We start from the raw sequence: 19,289 nt of genomic DNA on the forward strand, positions 1-19,289 counted from the left end.
GCCGCTATCGCCGTCGAAAGTCCTATTTTTTCGTTTACGAGGTGTAATTTGCATTATTCCGCAGCAGGTATACATGAAAATAGCTACATGCGCAGTTTTATGCTTCCGAATAATGCAAATTGCGCCTCGTAAACGAACAAATAGGACTTTTAGGGGCGATAGCGGCCTAGATCGATCTTTTCTCTAACCCCTTCGCTTATAATTTAATCCCCTGTCGTCAGATCAGAACGTGCTATTTCATTTCGTGCTCGATTATAAACCCTAACTTTAGAACTTTAGAAATTCTTTCAAAGGGGACTTCAAAGCTTCTTTCCAATCTGCCATTTACAGTTTCATTAATATGTTTCTTTAGTTTCAAACATTATGATCCTTCCTAACACAAATAATTTAGAAATTTCTATTCGTACACAATACTTCTAAGAAACTATTTTATTTCCAGATTAGCGTCATAAAATAAAATTGCCAATTTGTTATTCACCGATGGGAACAGTATTTTCCTGGCGATAATAAAGCAGGGAATCATTTGCGGGGATGATTTATGCGTGGGTTCGTTTGAGCAGTTTAGACGTTCATGTCACTTGGGGAAATTAATACTTTGGTTGAGTCTCAGGGGATGGCTGACGATACTCTTCGAAATTATTAATTACTATACGCGTGTACGTATTCTTGTACGCGGAGAATGACATGGAACAGGGAGAGCAGGGGTGAGAGAGAGAGAGAGAGAGAGGGAGGATCGGATCGAGGATCTTCGTTTGGCCGCTGCGGCGGTAGAGGTATTCGCAATGGTATGCATATATCATTTATGCATGACACGCAGGTATAGATGCCCATATATGTGTGCGTGAACGCGATGGTGGATGCGACTATCCGCATAACCAGCACGCGGCTAACGTATTATGGTCACACCTCCGCGAAGCGAGTACGTTTTTCCTTTCATTTTGCTCTCGTTCCATATATTCCGCGGTTACTTTGCATATTAAGCAAGTAAACTACTAAATATGTTAAATCGCTGCACTAAGTACCTGCGCTAAGTATCCAACTGCAACTTGCGCGCACCGTTCGAACAACTTTATAAGAAATTCCGCCCATTCGAATTCTGAAACTACTCTTCGATCGAGATCGTCACTATGAATACAGAAAGAATTATTTAAACGTTTATCGAAAATGGAATACCAGCGTGGTAGACAATCATGATAGAGAAAATGAAGGATATTCCACCTATTATTAAATAGAACTACTTTGTTGTCGATAGTGTTCTATATGAAAGTGAAAATTTATATTTATACTGGCTAAATATTGACAACTCAGAGATATCGGTACAACGTGTAGGTATATTATGGTGATGTATGTTGTGTGAACTGCGTTCTCATTTTGTAGTAAATTGTTGTCATGATTCTGCAATGTAAAGATGTCCATCGTTTCATGTAAAATTGATTGTATATTATATCATTTGCATTGGTGTTTAAATTTTCTCCTCGATCGCCGGTGTCGCAAAGCAGCCTATATGAGTTTGCATAAACCCACATCGACTAATTATGTGTGTTATGCAGACATTAACGAGGTGGAGAATGACGAAACGAAGTCCGTTTTTGGCCCTTGAGGCTGCACGCTTCGTTCAATCTGCATATTCATCGATACATTCGTCTGGTGATTGTATATCTTGCGAAAAGAATGATTTAGGTTAAGAAAACTGGTCCTCGCAGGCGCTTATAAAGTGCTAAATTTGCAATATTACCCGATAGAATTTCAATCAATATGCCTCGCTCTAAATCCGGGTTCGTTTGAATTGTTTCAGGTGAGTTCTGTGCTCGGATGGACATCGTGTCGTTCAATCCTATCGTCGTAAGTGTTCATTAATTTTTATTTAAATGCTTTACATTCCTTCGACTTGTTGAAAAAGTAAGGAGAATTAGGAAAAATTTGTTTTCCATTTAAAATTATACGTTCCTCTGAAATATCAATTAATTTGTACATCTTATATGAAAATAAGATGGATACGTACTCATTAATTTATAAGATAATACATCGTCTGAACAAAATGTTTCGAGCTTAAACTAGATAAGTATCTGTCGAGGTCTATTTTGAAAAAATCAATTTTTTCGTTTAATTTCGAATTATTGTCTTCATTTTCCTTATCACGAGAGACTCATTAAGTTTATTGGATTCTTTCTCATATTTACTTCTTCTCGTGCTTTCTTTTCGTCATGTTTCAATCATTTAATGGAATTCTACTGTCCTATGTGTACATATATTCTAGCATTAATTATTAACCGTGAATTCCACAGAAAAATGTAGAAAATCACATTGGCTGCTATGTCACTCATATTCGAGAGACAGAATTATTTCGCTATACTTAAAAATTCATTTCTGCGGTGAGAGAATTGATAAAGCAATTTTGTAAATCTTAATTTCTCACTTTTCGTTGTATCAAACAAATTGCACTGATGTCGCCCAATTTTTGTGATCGTCGAGTCGACTATGTCAACGTGTTAAATCGTAGCAAACAAATTGCATTCGAGGGAATAAAGACGAGCTGCCCTCCGACCCAGTATCCCTTTCTAGTTCAACAAGCTCCAAGGTAGGTTCAAGAAAAATGGTGAAATGAGTGATGAAGTGGACCTAATTGTTGCCAATTGTGCAGTCGTCAGAAACGTCCGCTGTCTGGGGTCTAACCCATCCCGGCGACACCTTGATCAGCGTGTACATATATCCGTGTCAGTCTTTGCGCCGCATTTACAAGTTACGACGACCCGGGGTTAACGTTATGCAACGATCCGCCGCGCCGCGCCGGTATCTCTCCTTGTATATGACCGCGCGCGTACCGCACTAATTCTCACATTAATTTACTCGTGATCCGGATACGTATTCGCATACATCAAACTGTGCGTTGCGTGTGCACCAACACGGAGCTTGTTCAGTCCTTCCGTGAATGTTATTCTGCGGAACGTTCAACAACAATCCCTCGTCTGCAACCGATTCAAATTTCCTTCGTCATATTAACATATTACCGACCGGTGATTATTGCATAATTTTGAAAAATCTATGGTACATGCCTGAACACTTTTTACTGGAACATTCGATAGCAACTGCAATTTTCATTTTGAACTAACAAGTCACCCTCAATAAAGTCATCTAATAGTTTCATTCAAGATTGCAATGCTGTTGCAATTTCTATGCTTTCTTTCGGTACAACACAATTATTGAAAATGTAAAGTGTTAACTTGCCTCGAAAGTTCATTTCATTGTCTTTTTCATATCCGCACCCTTTGTGGACGAGGATTTCTCATTACTTATTTCTATCTGCAATTTTCCAATGAACATTTTGAAATCAGTGATCAACAATTGGCAATTTATACTAAATCCATATAAAATTATGTGAATGAACAGATCCATTTGTTCTGAAATTATTAACCCATAGCACTCGAAACAATTTGAATTCCAAAGCGTGCCCCGAAACAATTTCTGCAGATCAAAGTCAATTAACACTTTACCTACCGGGAGCCTATTAATAGGATTTTCAATAATTTTGCTGTACCAAAAGAAAGCATAGAAATTCTTTTACATTGCAATCTTAAATGAAACTATTAGATGACGCTATTGAAGGTGTCTTGTTAGTTCATAATGAAAATTGCTGTTACCATTGAAGGTTCCATGAAAAAGTGTTTAGCCATGAACCATAGATTTTTCAAAATTAAGCAATAATTACCGGTCGGTAAAATGTGTTAACATAACTACTTGCGTTCGTCGTAATCGTCGAATCGAATCAATTTCCGTCGTTCTTCGGCGTGAATGCAGCATCCGAAATCAGATTCCCCTCGAAGACGCGGGCTCCGTCTCTCCTCGTGCTCCATCACACTCGTGCTGCCAGGTACAATTTCCGCTCCACTTCCGGAAGTGGACCCATTGTCCGATGCAATCGGAAGACAACAATATCGTGGACGATGCGTATCTCTCCGGACCATGAATCCTCGGGCGTGTGCGCGTGCATTCATGTTCCCTGCGCGCACACCGCGATCGTCTCTGTTCGTGTGGCTGCGGAGCTATGTATGCATAGAAAATGATGCGTGGATTCGCGATACAGGGGGTGCCCGATGAATAATTTACCCGCGACTTGGACTCTCGTGATCACGAGAAGGGGATGAATCTGTCATGGTGATAGATTAAGAAACAAATTCCTAAACAACGCTCCTGCGGTACGGACTTTCAGTGCTCGAGGTTGTTCAGATTCCTGGATCATTCTGCATATGAGAACGACGAAGTTCTTTGTAGCTCTGCTTGCAGCCTTGCTGATCAGATCGATTATTAAATCAAGAATTATTCAGGATCAAATCCCTAAACAATACTAGCACGGTACTCGGACTTCGAGACTCTCTCAACATGTTGGTACACCGCATCGGTGAACCGCACAGTTTGCGATTGTTGGATGAATGAACGAATACATTAGCGAATATTATTCGAGATTTTGCAACAAATCCCTAAACATTGTTTCCACGTTTTCCGAACTTGTGGATACATTGTTACGTGTTTGTCCAGCAAAATTGCACAGCGGAAGGAAGGAAGCCTCTTACTTTGATCTTCTATGAAGAATATTTTTTCAAAATCCTGCGATTATAAAAATTCGAGAATGATTGACAATACTGTTTGCCTCGCCAACGAGAATACATTCTGATTGAATTGTACAAATTTATCGAGGGCAAAACATTTGTTTCAAACGCAATCAAACGCACACCCGCAGTAATAGGTACATTTACCCTAAGAGAATGTGTTTCCAGCCGCTAAAGCAATTCTTTCGCGTTTACGCAAAAGTCTTTACTGCTCGGTCAGCATAACTTGCACGGCATACATAGTCGGCACAGACAGTTTCATGGCGAAAGAAATGGACGCGCCTTCATTGGCTTTAATGGGACGGCAAATAGGCGAGCAGGAAATTTGCGCTTTCGAGGCGCGGGATACACGAAAGCGCGCAGGAAATTCTAAGCAAGATGGCCACGTCGGGGCAGGCTGGTTCAATAGAAACTATTTGCAGTGCCATTAGACGGCCCCGGGACTCTCGCGAACGAGAAGCGACGCCCACCGGTTTGGCGCCTGTAAACAAAACCTCGCGAAAGACGCGAGTATCGCGAAGAATCGCGCGCGACCGCGCTTAGCTACGTTGCGCGAGAGAAACTCTAAATTATCGTTGCAACAGGCAACGATTTCATTACAATTGCTAATAAATGGCACGCGGCCCGATGGTCGTGTAGATTTTATGCGCGTACGTGAGCATAAACGTATGCACGAAGCCCAGCAGAGTGAGAGAAAGAGAGAGAGGGAGAGAGAGAGAGGGAGAGAAAGAGGGAGAGAAAGACTGCGAGCGCGGCCCGATGTCTTTATTTCGTTTAAAGGCCACGCAAGCTTCCGAGTTTATGAGAATAAATTATGCAAACCTCGGGGCCCGTTGCCAACGCCAACGGTCTTTTGTCTTAACCGGCTCCGCGGAAAAATATTCGCATTCCACGTGTGTCGCACTTCGACGACGTGAGAATAAAGGGCCCCGTTGTTGTACGGTTCGTCACGTCTGTCGCGCTGCTTGCTTGCTCACTCCGACGCCGACACCACTCCATCCCCCTCTGCCCGCGAACTCGGCCGAAAATTGTAAACTGAAATCCTGACTGCTCCCACCACGGAATTCTCTCGGCTGTTGCTCCTCCAGATATTTAACGGGACATACACAGAGTCGTTCGGTCTAGTTAAACCAGCATTTCCATGCCATTTTATTCATTCTCCACTGTATGCAGGACTGACTACCTCTTGCAACGAAGGAAAAGCAACTTAAGAAAATTTTGAAATTATCTAATTACTAATACTATCATTAGACTGCGGATTTTATGAATTTATGACAAAAATGCGTGGGTGCAATTTAAAACAGTAGAAAGGTTACAATGACTTAAGAGTGCAAATCTATTTGTCTCAGCTTGTTAAAATGACTGAAGTAAGAATAAACTATTTCTATGGCTTCTCAGTGACTTGCAATCGGTGTAAACAATTTTTATTTTGCATAAAGATCCGCAGTCTAATAATCATTATACCTACACCTAAAAAATGTAGATATTTTTATAATTAAATTATGAAATTTTTATTATACAATATACATATATAAACGTAAATTATCAAATTTTATAATTAATTCTACCAACTCTTCTATTAATAGAATAGTAATATTTACATTAAAGTTTGTCCCTTAAATTTGTTTATAGTAAAACGGTACTTTCGACGTTCTCCGATTAATTGCGAACTTCATCAAGAACTTGATAATTTTTTAAAATGACATGCAACGCCGTTGATATAAACACAGTCGAGCAATTAATATTAATTGTGAAATCACACTTGTCTCAGGTGGATGTAGTTTCAGGTGTTTTAACACTACACCTACCACCACCGGTCAAAATGACCGGTTCCAGATTGATTATTTTACAATTATTGAAATAATAAAAATGATTTTATAAGAATTGTTTGTATAAATATCTTTAGTAGAGCACATATTATAATAGGAGCCGCACAAAGTCTAAATAAAATGAATCTTCGTCATTTTTATAAGGGAACATGTACCAGCGTGTACTCATTTCTTCTAACCATAATGGTACTTTCCACGACTTTTAGTGAATTGTCTTTTCTATTCCGAATTCGTGAGTTTTCACGCAGAATTAGAAACCGACATAGTTGATGTAAACACATTCGAGCAACGGCAATTTATATCAGAATCACCTGTTTCGCCGTGGATGCAGCTCTCGGTGCGCCGCATAGGATGCAGGGCCCTCGAGGTCGACGCATTGCACGCGATGCGATGCATCGAAAAGGAGCAAGAGAACAACGGCCGCCTCAGAACCGTAAATATAATTAAAACGAAAAGATAAACGATTACCGTACGATAAATTTCTACCTTCGACGTTAATATCATCCGCGATAATTAAACACGGAAGAAAATTGTACGGGATGAGTTTGATTAATGCACGCTCTTGCACGGCTATCGATGACAATTCATTATCCTCGAGGAGGAAGATCGTCAGGCGTACACGGTATCGGGGCCTCGCAAAATGCGAGGGTGGCCTGTTCTCGTTTATTTTCCATGGCGAGAAGGGGATCAGGTATAATTTGAAGCAATGCCACGCCTTCCGTTCGCCTGTGAACCTCCGTTGCACCGTGAGTCGCGCTCGGTAGCGTTAATAACGTGCGCCGCCGTGAAATATAATAATTGCCGTATTATAATTTACTGGGCGACGTGAGTGAACGCGATCCAGGCCCCGGCCCTGGCCGGCCCGGCTGCCTTCTACGCTTCCGCGAGCTGTTTCCGCGTACTCGACCGGTTCCGACTGCACTGTTCTTCCACTCGGGCAACCTGAAATTTCGCTGGAATTCAATATTCTCATGGAACAGTCCCACTGACATTTCTACACACTTGAATTTCATTTTGGTTCTTATAGATTTTTAACCCTTTGCACAATAATGGTTACTCTGAGGCGCTAGTAAAAATTGCCATACCATTATTCAAAGCAGTTTTGATATTATTAAATTCGTCTGTGTTCTATAAATAGTGGAAAAGCTCAACTGCTATATGAGAAAACAGGTGTAATTTGATGTGCACAATGTCAAAATGATTACATGTAATAAAAATAATCTGGGTTGAAAGAAATGTCTTGATTTTAGAATTAAAATTGCTTAAAATTGCAAAAGGTTATCGTCATATTTGCCAAAAGCCTATTACTATAAAGCTTTTGGGAACGACGTCTGTACAATATTCTGACTCCGATCAGAATTTTCGAATTGATTACACAAGATTAGATTGTTAGGTGCGATACACGTGTATCATCATATTTACTTTCTAGAATTTCAACGTGAATAGAAGTAATATGAATAAGTCTGAATTAAGAACAGATTATAATTACAACTGTGACATCGTCCAACGTCGATCATAGTGAAGGACACCATCTGTCTGACATCATCCTCGAAGGGTTAATACGATTCTCAATTAATGCTAATGCAAAAGTAGTGTAAGTCAATATTTGTCTGTTGGTCGATTACGGGTTTAATCGTGTTATTATGTCAAATGATTGTAAAAATCCTTCGACATTATCGCGTTTTAGAGAACTTTTACCTGATTCCTCATTGTCCAATGATTGTCTTCAAATGATTGCAAACATCCTTCGACATTATTGCGTTTTATACAACTTTTACTTGATTCCTCATTGTCCAATGAGCAAACATCCTTCGACATTATTGCGTTTTATAGAACTTCTACCTAATCCCACACTGTTCAATGAACGTCTTCAAAACTTCCTGACCGTCTTCAAAACTTCCTGACCGTCTTCAAAACGGCCAGCAAGTGCTTCGCTTCGAATTAATGTCTCAAAGAAATCCTGCGTAAACATTCTTCAAGCAAAAAAAAAGTGTTTTCTACCTTGTACGGCGCGGATCAATCCGAAAGTTGAGCCTAAAGGTTGAAAGAATGCGGCTTTCGTAAAAAGATTGCCGGAGCTGAAATCACGCGAGTTTTTGGACCGGCGGGTGAACAAACTCGTTTCACCAGGTCATCGACAAGCTGACTCGCTTTGCTATGCGGTCCCCGGAGCGTTAATTAAACGTCCGCGACAGGGAGACGCTTAGCGAGGGTTCAAGGAAGTGTCCAGGGGGATATCAGGCGAACGGGAGGCTAATAAATTCGAAGCGGCGGGAAGATAAAAGACTCAACTCGCCTGGCCGCGAACGAATCGCGATCGGTAAAAATGGTTGCAGAGAGGTGAGTTTGGGTATTGAGCTGGACCCAGACGAAATCCGTAGCGGCCCCCGGAGCTATTCATTAGTCATCTGCACCGCGGTAAATCCATAATGACAGGATAAACTAGCTGTTTACAGGTGATTACGCCAATTATCGGCGATACCGGGAGCGTCCGCGGTTGTTTACATTTGACGCAGTCTGCGTTCTCTCTCTCTGTCTCTCTCTCTCTGTTTCTCTTTGCGCATGTACCCTGCATCGTGTGCACGCATAATGGCAACCTATGCCTGGCTGCATCTTGCGCCGCTTGTCCCGGTACTGGCTGACTGCGTGTTCAGGGCAATTTATTGCTCGCACGGTACGCTAATCGGGAGACAGAAGGGAGATAGCTTTGACAGCAGGGAAAACAAAGAAATGGCCGGATATAAGGGGGTGGGAGGAGGTTTGCAGTCGATGCGGAAGCGAGCTGCGAAGGTCGGTTTACAGGAACGTTGCTGAATTCCTGACTGGTCGCCATTAGTTGGCAACGTAGTTCTAGGATACAGGAAAAATACGTGCAGCAGGTTCGAACAATATTTGTTCAGGCTTCTTGGGTCTGCTTCTAAAACAAACAGGGGACTTGTCCCAGACAATGAACACCGAAAACAAGAATTTACGGTACTTATACGCTTGCAATTAAGAATTCATGGATTTAGTGTGAAAGTATATATTTATTTTAACAATTCGCGATCAACTCGATCCGTTGGATTGCCTAGAATTTATCTAGGATTTAGGTAGAATTGTTGAGGATGGTTTGGAAATAGAGGGGAAGGGTGGGGTGATCTGGCTAGTGGATGAACACGTAGCTGCATGTCTCTCAAAATTAATATTCGCAAATCATTATTTAATTTGCTCACTGCTGTTTCTATAATAAAAGCTGTGTTATAACGCAACTGATGTACATACCTATATTATTTTATAATAATAACAAGATTGAATTTATTCGGATTTCTCAGAATTTTGATGATAGAATACACTTACATAAAGAACTACAGTATGTAAAAAGTTTCTCATGAAAACCAGACATTTTGACCTATTCGGTAGTTCTAGTTCTCAAATGTTTCGATATTTCCTCATTTTTGTCATAAATGCGTTAAATCCGCAGGCATCGTCATTTCCAAAATCAAGCTAGAAATCAATCACGGTTAATCAACCTGCCGATTCATTTGAATTCCGAATAAATATTTATTTGAAAATGCTCCTTTGCTGTCGATTTTTGGCAGAAACGTGGAGAAGAGGAAGAAGATTTGATTGTAAATAAAAATGAGTTTGCATGGCGTGTAGTCACGACGCAATCTAGCAGCGAGGTAAGGGAATACTAGACAGCCGGAATATAGTGTTTCAGAGCGAGAGAGAGAGAGAGAGAGAGAGAGAGAGATAGAGAGCGGAGGTGTAACAATGTTACGAGCCTTGTTGAACCGAAGACGGACAAGGTCCGCGTAAATCAAGATCACCTAGGAGAGATCGAAATGATGCGGCCAGCACGCCGCGCCGCACCGGCCAGAATTTCAATGAAAACGTTCGACGTGAAACCGTAGATTTCGGAGAACGGCCGCCCTTTTAAGATGATCGTAGGTAACCTCAGCTCGGGCCCACGAGGCACCGTGACTGACTTACATGGGAGACGAGCGGCGGCAGCCCCTCCGGTTTCATTGCGGCGCGCAGCGCCTGATTCGAAACCCGCACAAGATTAAATTTAATCGAAATTGCCGTCTTGAATTTCTTCCGCAGACCACACGGGTGTAATGTAATCTCATACTCCTCGGCCGAATCCTCCTCGCTTCCTCTCCGCCGACTATAACATCTTTTCCATTCTTGCTCTACATTCTTTCCCCTCTGTAACTCCTCCCTGCCCCATTACTTCGCGTCTTTTGTCCTCAAACTGCGCTTCCCGAGACTCTTCGTTGCTTCGTCCATTTTCGCAAATCGCGCTCCAACAATCTTCACAAAAATCAATTATTAAATGAACACTTAATCAGAAACAATCAGTATTTCAGTATGTGAAATAAGTAAATGAGTGAATTTTCACCCTGAGGAACGTATAAGGGTTAATCGTATCTTAATTTTTTCAAATCCAGAAAAAATACTTTCGATTCACCGAAGGAAACGAAATTCTACTCATTTTTTATATCCCCGCTCCGGGCAAACCTTCACTCGATTAAATTATATTATATGAACTAGTGCACTATGAATTTTGTGGTTCTAACTTTTTTTTTAATAGTAGAACTTCACACCTATGAACTACACCATTAGAACACCTTGTATATCTATAATATATGTATATTATTTATATTATGTGAAGAAGAAAGTGTTAGAACCGTATATCTACATCTCTCATAAATAAGAAGAAATGCTGAATAGGAAAGGTAAAAAGCACATAGTTTTTAATGTGGACGATGCATTATCATTTCCGAGTCGCTGTAAACCGTGCTCATATCGCAAACAGTGGCAGCCGCTTTCGCCGATGCCCATGCATTAATTCAGCCCCGTGTAATTATTGATTACATAGTGTCATACTGGGGGTCCAATAAACGTTGCCAGCTCTCGCAGACACGCACGCGGACACACGCATCGAAAACTCACCCCCGCGTTGCTCGCGTGCGCGCACAACAAGCTCGTCTATTGTTGCAGGCCAGACGTAGAACCGAGACTGACTGTTGTCCGAGGTTGATTGTTCGTTGTGGACCCTCCCAATGCGGCTGACAATGACTCGGAATGATTAACAACAAGCGGAATAACACAAAGAGACTGAGTGGTCGTTACAAAAGATAAAAGTTCAATCAAAAGTTCAACAGGCTCAAGAAACGGTGCATTCTTGGGAATTTTTGTCGGAAAACATCATGGATTTGTCGAACATAAAAGATTGTAGATCTTGTAGGATACGTATTAAATGAATACCACGTGTTTGTTATAATAAAAATAATAGAAGTTGCAGAAGAAAAGAGTCTTTTTAAGGGGTTGGTAACAGAGGCAGGAGAACACGTGCAGTTTTCATCATTTTTAATAGAAATACGTATAAATCTTTTGGTATGAAGATTACAGAGCACATAGTGGGTCTACTAATTTATTCATACAAAAGTGTTGTTTTCAAAAAATGATGTAGAAGATCAACGCATCATTGATTGCTCAACGTCGTACGAATAGCCGAATCGGATCAGTAACATTGGTGGTGCCCGTACAAAGTCTGTAATTGTGAAATAAAGAGTCTCGCACGGTTGGTTTCTGCCGGCGGTGCGGTGGCAGCGTTAAACACTCGGAATCCCGTGATTAGGCTGGGGGTATTAGCAGCGTATGAAACGCGCGCGGCGCGGCTCGGCGCACCGGTTTGAGCGACAGGACAGTAGTCAGATTTTTCAGAAAGGCGAACCGGTGAAAGTTGTCCGTGATGCGGACGCAGGAATGCTCGGACCATTGAAACTTCCGATCGAAGCGTAACCGGTTTAGCAACGCGGAAAAGTTTGTCGCGGCGAATAACGCGGCGATTCGCGGGGAACGCAAATACGGGGTCTTAGCGCGCGCGTAACCGTTGATCGCACCTCATCACCCCGCATCGCCGTGCAACCTTGCGTAAGTTCTTAATATAGAATGTTACACGCCAGGGCCCCTTGCTACCCAGCCGCTCCCCGCCCCTCCCCTGGCCCCATGCTACGGCCCACGGAGTGGGTCCCCCCGAGAACGTCTTTGAAGAATCCGTTCACCGGGAGAATGTCCAGCGAACCGTTCCCTCTTGCTTTCCTTCCCGTACACACGGCAAGGTGTGATCGAATTTCCAGTTGTCGGAACGCGTAGTTCCAGTTTGATACTCAAACGTGACGTCGCCTTAATCGCGTGCACCGGACCCCCTGCCTCTGCCCTCCCCGTAACTCCCCGTGGAAGCGCGCGCGTCCTGCTCATTTACCTTTCACAAGCTCGCCCTACGCTTCCAGAACCGATAAACGTTCCTTAATCCAATCAACGTCGTTATCAGCTCGTTTCCCCAGCCATTCTTTCCTCGAACGGTAGGTACTTCGGCGCGAAGTATTACATTGTTAACCTGCTAACCCTTTCGATCAGAGTCCTTCTGTTTGGGACTTCTTACCTTTTCTCCTAGAAATCGATGTCACCTCCCGTTCTTTTTCTATATTTTTAAGAGCATTATTCATAATCTAGATGTCTGAGGAAAGTATTTCTAGCATTTTCTAACAAGATAACTGATGACTTCGGTAGCGATGCCGTTTCCAAGACGTCATTCTACGGGAAGGGGTTAATGAATTTAAAACTGGCCGAATATTCGAATGTGAAATGAATTCATTCTGTGGGACAGGAATTAATTTGTATGCTTAATATTAACACTAATTTTTAATTTAAATCGAATGGGAACCTCGAATAAGGGCCTCCGTTATTATCCCATTATTAACGCTAAACCTACCAAGCAAATACGACAAGACTATATTTACTTGGATTCTGTACAATTTTTATTATAGTATGTGCTGGAATAAAGAAGTTTATTGAAACATTTCCCGTTGTAAAATAAAAAATATGAAACCGATCATTTGCAAAATGATTCATGGAAAATAATGTGGAACGAATTTCTTCGTACAAGCATCTACCATAATAGAAATTACAGACTATCTAAATAAATTTGTCATTTTTATAAGGCAACGTTTAATTATTTCAATGCTTGGCAGGTTCAGTGTTAATTTGAATCTATCGAGAACGAGCGGTCGAATCCAAATGTATGTCGACCGTTTAGCTAAAGATCGGCGAAATCGATCACTGCGCGGCGAGGTGCAAAGGAGTCGGAGGCTGCACGGAAGTGTCGTAAATTAAGCTGCACTGAAAACTGGGTCGTAGGCCAGGACAACGACGGATTGCATTCGCGGTGTAGGGATTTAGTGACGCGTGCGAGAACCTCGCTGACGTATTTGGAACGGAACGAAGCCTTTACAATATTTAATAGATTCTCGGCTAATTTAATCATTTCTCAGTTTGCCTGCTTTGGGTTGATGAAACTTCCGAGGAGTAAATCCAGGAATAGTATAGCAAATCACTGGTAAAAATAATCAAACAAACCTGATTCCTCCTATTGTTTGCAACGTATCACCTTAAGCCTAAACATTATCTAATCTGCCTCCCAGAAAAGAAGTTTGTTTAAAAAGTAAGAAATGCATACATTTAGACTGCGAATGTGCACATTTCTGAAATACACAAGAAAACATTTACATAACACTGTACTTTGACGAGCCAGAATCTCGCCGAAGGTTTTTAACAAAGTCTAACAAATATGAATGCTACGCGTTTCATTTTAGATGAAATAAAATTTGATTCGTTTGTAATCAATATTTAAGCATTGAAATATACATTTTCTTTTCCCTTCGACGACATTTTTCTGCATAAAGAGGTCTTAATCACTGTAACTGTAAAAGAAAAGGTACGTACAAGGGATTAATGACATTTTTCTGTGTGAGAAATGAAAGTAAGTTTTATTTCGACTCGTAGTGGTTCTGGCAGTGAAAGAAAATTGATTCCGAGTTGGAGAGGTTCGAGTAATCGATGTTTGACGGTAATTGGGCTGATTCGAGATGAAATAATTAGCCGGCTAACAGAGAGAAGCTAGAAAACGTAGGTACACGTTGCATTCGGAGATTTACGGGCAGTCCCATGCTAAATACTAAAACGCGAACATTATTCCCGGCGCAGAAACTTCCTTTCAGCCCGCTCCTGTAGAAAGTAAAACGATTCCGCAACTTCTTGGTGGAGGAAATAGTCGAGGCAGCCGTTACGATAAAAAGCATTCGCGACCCTGCGGATATGTACAGCGGAGCCGAGAGAGAGAGACAACCCCGTAGCACGGTATGATGCAGAGGAGGATGAAACGAGGACCATTTGTATTCATATGAAAATATTATCTCGCCGCGCGTCCTGCCTCTTCAGGATCGCTATTGGGTTTGCATAGATACTTATGCATGAAGGTAACATTGCCCGGCATTGTTATGCAACCCGCTGTAGATCCTCAATATAGATCCTGGCTCGCGGTTCCATTCGGATTTGAAGAGCTTCGTCCTCGCCTTCGGAGGATTCATCGGCCAGAACCAACTTCTAAATCGAAAGCCCCCGCCCCTCGAAAAGATTTACATTTTTCTTTTCCTCGTTGATCACACTCTCGGCTCAGGGACTTTGTCCATTTCTTGTTTGCCCGATGTCTATCTTTTTACGGATTAACCGACGACTTTTACTATTAGCCTGCTGGGAAAATTATGGACCAATCCTTTCCTCTTGGTAATCCTTGCTCTCACGTAATCGTAATTTCATAGATTTTCGAATATGCTTGACGGTATGCTATCGAAGACACAATTTACGCTACTCCGAATGATTTGTTTACTGAAAAATCTCCAGTCGAAGATGATTTCAACATGTACTGAGCTCTAAATGGGACTGATGCATATTCTCTCTCTTTTATAATGAAAAGGTTGAATTTATTCAGATTTCAAAGTATACTAGCAGCTGTCTTAAGAAAATATTTCTATAACTTCGCGAATTGTAAAAGAACAAATTCTGAAATTCAGTATTTTGACGGTACTTCAAGTGTTGAATTGACAAACGTTTAAAGAATTTAGAAAAGCTGTCGCGTTATTTTCATCCGGTTACAATTTTTCAGAAAATAAATAAATGTCTATGTAGCTTCGATGCCTTGCGATTAATGTAGATAATTTTTATTTTCTTCGTGGTCTCGCACATGGACATATCTACTAAATAAAATGCTTCGCCTGAAAAGAATTGCGGGTAGTGATACACGTCGGATATTCCAATCCGTAAGCACGACTGCACTTCTCTGCCGAGTTAGATCGCAACGATTCATATCTTCGCTTCTTATCTCCGGTTAGACAGGCTTCCAGGAGACACGATATCGCGGTAATTGACAGCCAGTAATTATTTCGGTCGGAGAGACGAGCGAGCAAGACACGCGGAGAGGAAACATTAATCTGCATCTCGCGGGTTTCGCCAGACTTATCAGCCACTAAAACGACAAACCAGTCCGGCCGATCGTTAGGACATATCCACATCGCCGCTGATGCAAATAATTGACAATGAGATAATTACGGTTCCACGTACGGCATAATGCGTACGAACAAAAGCCCGTTCGCGGCTCGCAGAGGCGAGCAGAAATTTATTGCATAGTTATCGCGCGCGCGTATCGTGATCGCGTGTGCGGCTATAAGAAAAAATAAGACGCGGTGACTGTTGTGCAAACTGTCCGCGGAGTGAATATGATTTACGGTGTCGTATCAATACGACGTGGTTGCTGCCTTTGGCGCAGGCACGCTTATCAGCTCCGATCGAACACGCGTAGATCTCTCCGATCACAATAATTTTCTGCCAATTAATAGAATTTCTCGTGAGCGTGCAGCCGCCTTGAAGATATTCTCTCGTACTTTTATGTGTCGCCGATTGTGCAAAATATTTTATCTCACATCTTACCCATTTCCATCGCACGGCTCGTAGCTGTGAACACACCTGAACGATCCGAGCACGATAAAACGTGTCGGCAGTAAAATGTTTTTCGGTGACTGGTAGTAAAAGCGAAAAGGGGCTAATTCTGCATAAAAAGAATTAGTCGAGAATGTAAAATACAATTGTTTGATATGAAACTTCGTTTTTGAGAAGATCGAGTGTACTTCCGATTATGAAAGTCGATTTTCTCGGAAACAAAGCCTCGCATGAAACAATTTTATTCTACATTTTTTATTTATGTTTTGTGTAGAATCACTCCCATTATAAACGTTAGAGTGAAATATTGTGGTGACATAACAAGAAGGTGAGTGAAGCGGGAAATTGTTGTATTGTACTAATGCTATTCCATAGCTGAGAATGATTCTTTTTACATTGAAAACAACATAGCAATATCCTAAAATTTTTTATATTTTTCTCTGTTTTGTATTTCGCCCAATTAATTCCTGGAAAAATGCATAAAAATCCGCAGTCAAATAATCACTCTTGACTCTCACCGTAAGTATTCCTGTGAATCGAACAGGCACTACTTGGCGACAGGATAACTATTGTGGAAGTACTTTAGCTCGGTGGGAAAGATCAGCTGACCGTAATATTTTTCTCGGGTGGCAGGTATTATCTGATGGTTTCGTGCTTGGTGCGCGAAGGTGAAAATTTCATTCGAAGTTCTGCGGTCTTCGTGGATAACTGTAATGACGGTGGGAAGAGCAAGTTCGAAGGAAGAAAAGGGAGGCGCGAGGCTTGGTTTGCAAGGTGTGCAGGCCTTGTTCGTGTCGACCTCGCGAGGGTACAGTAGCTCCTGCCGATGAAGACTTCCGAGAAACGACGGGAACAACCAGGTACATACCTAACCCAGAGACCAAGACGAAGACAGAGACCGGCCAAGAAACAAGGACCGAGTAAATAAATATTCGCGAGCACGTATAACGAGATGTAAACGAACACCGAACTAAAGGGTACGGAGTAAATCTTCCCGGGCGAATTACAAGCCGAGTATCACCGTCTCGATACGTGTCTGGAGAACCTTAATAGAATCTGTGACCAGCTGAAAAAATTAATTCTTCTGTACTCAATGACGCTACATCTCGGTGTCCTCGAAACTACAAATCGAAATTCGAGGTATCAACCTGGAGTATTAGCCTCGAAAAGTTGGCCAAATTGCGATTTTTCAAATCTTGCGCAAGATTTGCAACAGTGCACCAGTTTATTTTTTTTATTTATGTACTCGTGTAGCGGTGTTATGCATTGAAAGTAAAGACTTCTGTAGTTCTCATTTTTCTCTACGCCGAACTATGGGTCAAACCGACGAAATCTGTGTCGAAATCAAAGAACCTTCGATAGAAATGAGATAGAGCGATGAAATTTTTTTTTTAAATGAAAGCTGAAACTTTGCAGAATATGGGATAATTATGGGGATTGTAGTGCGAACGTTTTCTAACCTTGAAAGAATTCGTTAAACTTGCACAATTTCAAGAAAATTGTGGTTTTTCCAATACCACGCGCGGAAAAAAATTTTTTTCAACATGCGACACATCATTTCCCGTAGATTTTTTCACGCTTGATATTATTAGGATGTTATTTTTTTCTTTACAGACACTTTTTAGACAGGTATACATTATAGTTTTCGGCAATTTTCACTTCGTCATTATTTGTCCGTTTAAAATGATTCTACATCATAATTGAACTCCGAGCACAACAACTCTTTCGAGCCAACATGTTATTGCAGGAGCACAAGTTATTTCACAAGAAGAAGAATATGCATCGCGTAATTAAAAGTTCCCCGGGGAACTTCTTGTTGTTATCGAGAACACATTTAAATTCCTCGCCGGAGCTTTCTTCCAATATCCGCGGCTAATATCGCTTTAATAATGTAACTTCCGGGCTTTGCAACGAGGGACAGTGCATGGTTTCGTCTTCGTCGTACGCTGCAAAGTGTCTCGTAATATAGGGAGGATATTTTAATCGCGAATATCTCTGTTGGTAATTAATTTCGTGCCTTCTACGAGCAACCCAGTCACTCTTATCCAGCGGGAATCGCGTTCTTGTGATTGATTTAGTCGAATCGAATTGTTCGAGGGTCGAAGCGACACGCGGACAATGAACGACTCGCGATCGCCGGTGCGATTCCTTCGAATCGATTAAACGTTCGGTGCGTCGTGAAGGGAATACTTGCCAGCAATTAGCGCTAAATGCCTTCTAGTTAATCCAACAGTCGCAAGAAATCGACTAGTGGCGCAGCTATGTTGTTCAGGAAGCAGAAAAGAACGAGCGTCTTCCCGTTAATGGTTCTTCTCTTGTCGCTGCTCCTATCGGGGAAAATAAAATTTGTCTGACCAATGCTAGCTATTTCCACTCGCGTTAATCTTTGTTTGCAATCCTCGTACCGTCGCACAGCTGCCCTTCCCTGTCTCAAACTTCATATTTTATTAACCCTTACATGGCCCTACGAAGTGTACTTTAAAAATGCAATGAGATTCAATTATATTTCATATTCATCTCTGTCGAAATGGTAAATAGAGGGTGAGATGTAAAATTTCATCTAAATCCACAACTAGATATTATTAATAGCTACACATTAAATAATTATATTTATAAATTCAAGTGGGGGAGGGGGGGCAAACAGGTCCCAATAGATCACTTAATGGTTACGTAACCAGGACCACATATTATAATATTTGTAGACACAACTCTCTATTCCTGACACTAAATGAAGTAATAAATGACTAAACGAGTTAACGAGGCAAGTAGGAAATAAATACTTGTCAAGAAAGCGTCCTCCGAAAAGTAGCAAGAAGTCACGCATTTGTAGCAATGTTCGATTTTTCGTCAAGTCAGGAAAACCCTTTGCAAAGCCCTTTCCCGTGGGGGTCGGCCCAAGAAACCCGGAGGAATAAGAGCGATCTAAACTCCGTGAATCCTTTTATTAATCCGCGTAGCAGAATTGGATTTAGATTCCCCGGCATCCTCCCCGTTTCAGCCTCCATTCGCCACCCTTAGACTCGCAGGAATCCAC

At 41.5% G+C, this 19,289-nt stretch overlaps 2 protein-coding genes across 6 annotated transcripts in view; both read left to right on the top strand.

Annotated features, from left to right (window-relative positions):
* The window catches only part of Mesr6 (misexpression suppressor of ras 6), a 764,580-nt gene that overhangs the window by 202,786 nt on the left and 542,505 nt on the right, over positions 1-19,289 (top strand). The gene's annotated exons all lie outside the window — the stretch shown is intronic.
* LOC143208885 (uncharacterized) overlaps positions 1-19,289 on the top strand; it is a 284,265-nt gene that overhangs the window by 188,821 nt on the left and 76,155 nt on the right. For all 4 annotated transcript variants that reach the window (XR_013008995.1, XR_013008994.1, XM_076423804.1 and 1 more), the window contains one exon: positions 1,796-1,842. The gene's annotated coding sequence lies outside the window, so the exon portion shown is untranslated. The remainder of the gene's footprint in view (positions 1-1,795; positions 1,843-19,289) is intronic.

The sequence above is a fragment of the Lasioglossum baleicum genome, chromosome 5 (genome assembly GCF_051020765.1).
Source record: "Lasioglossum baleicum chromosome 5, iyLasBale1, whole genome shotgun sequence".
NCBI lineage: Eukaryota > Metazoa > Arthropoda > Insecta > Hymenoptera > Halictidae > Lasioglossum > Lasioglossum baleicum.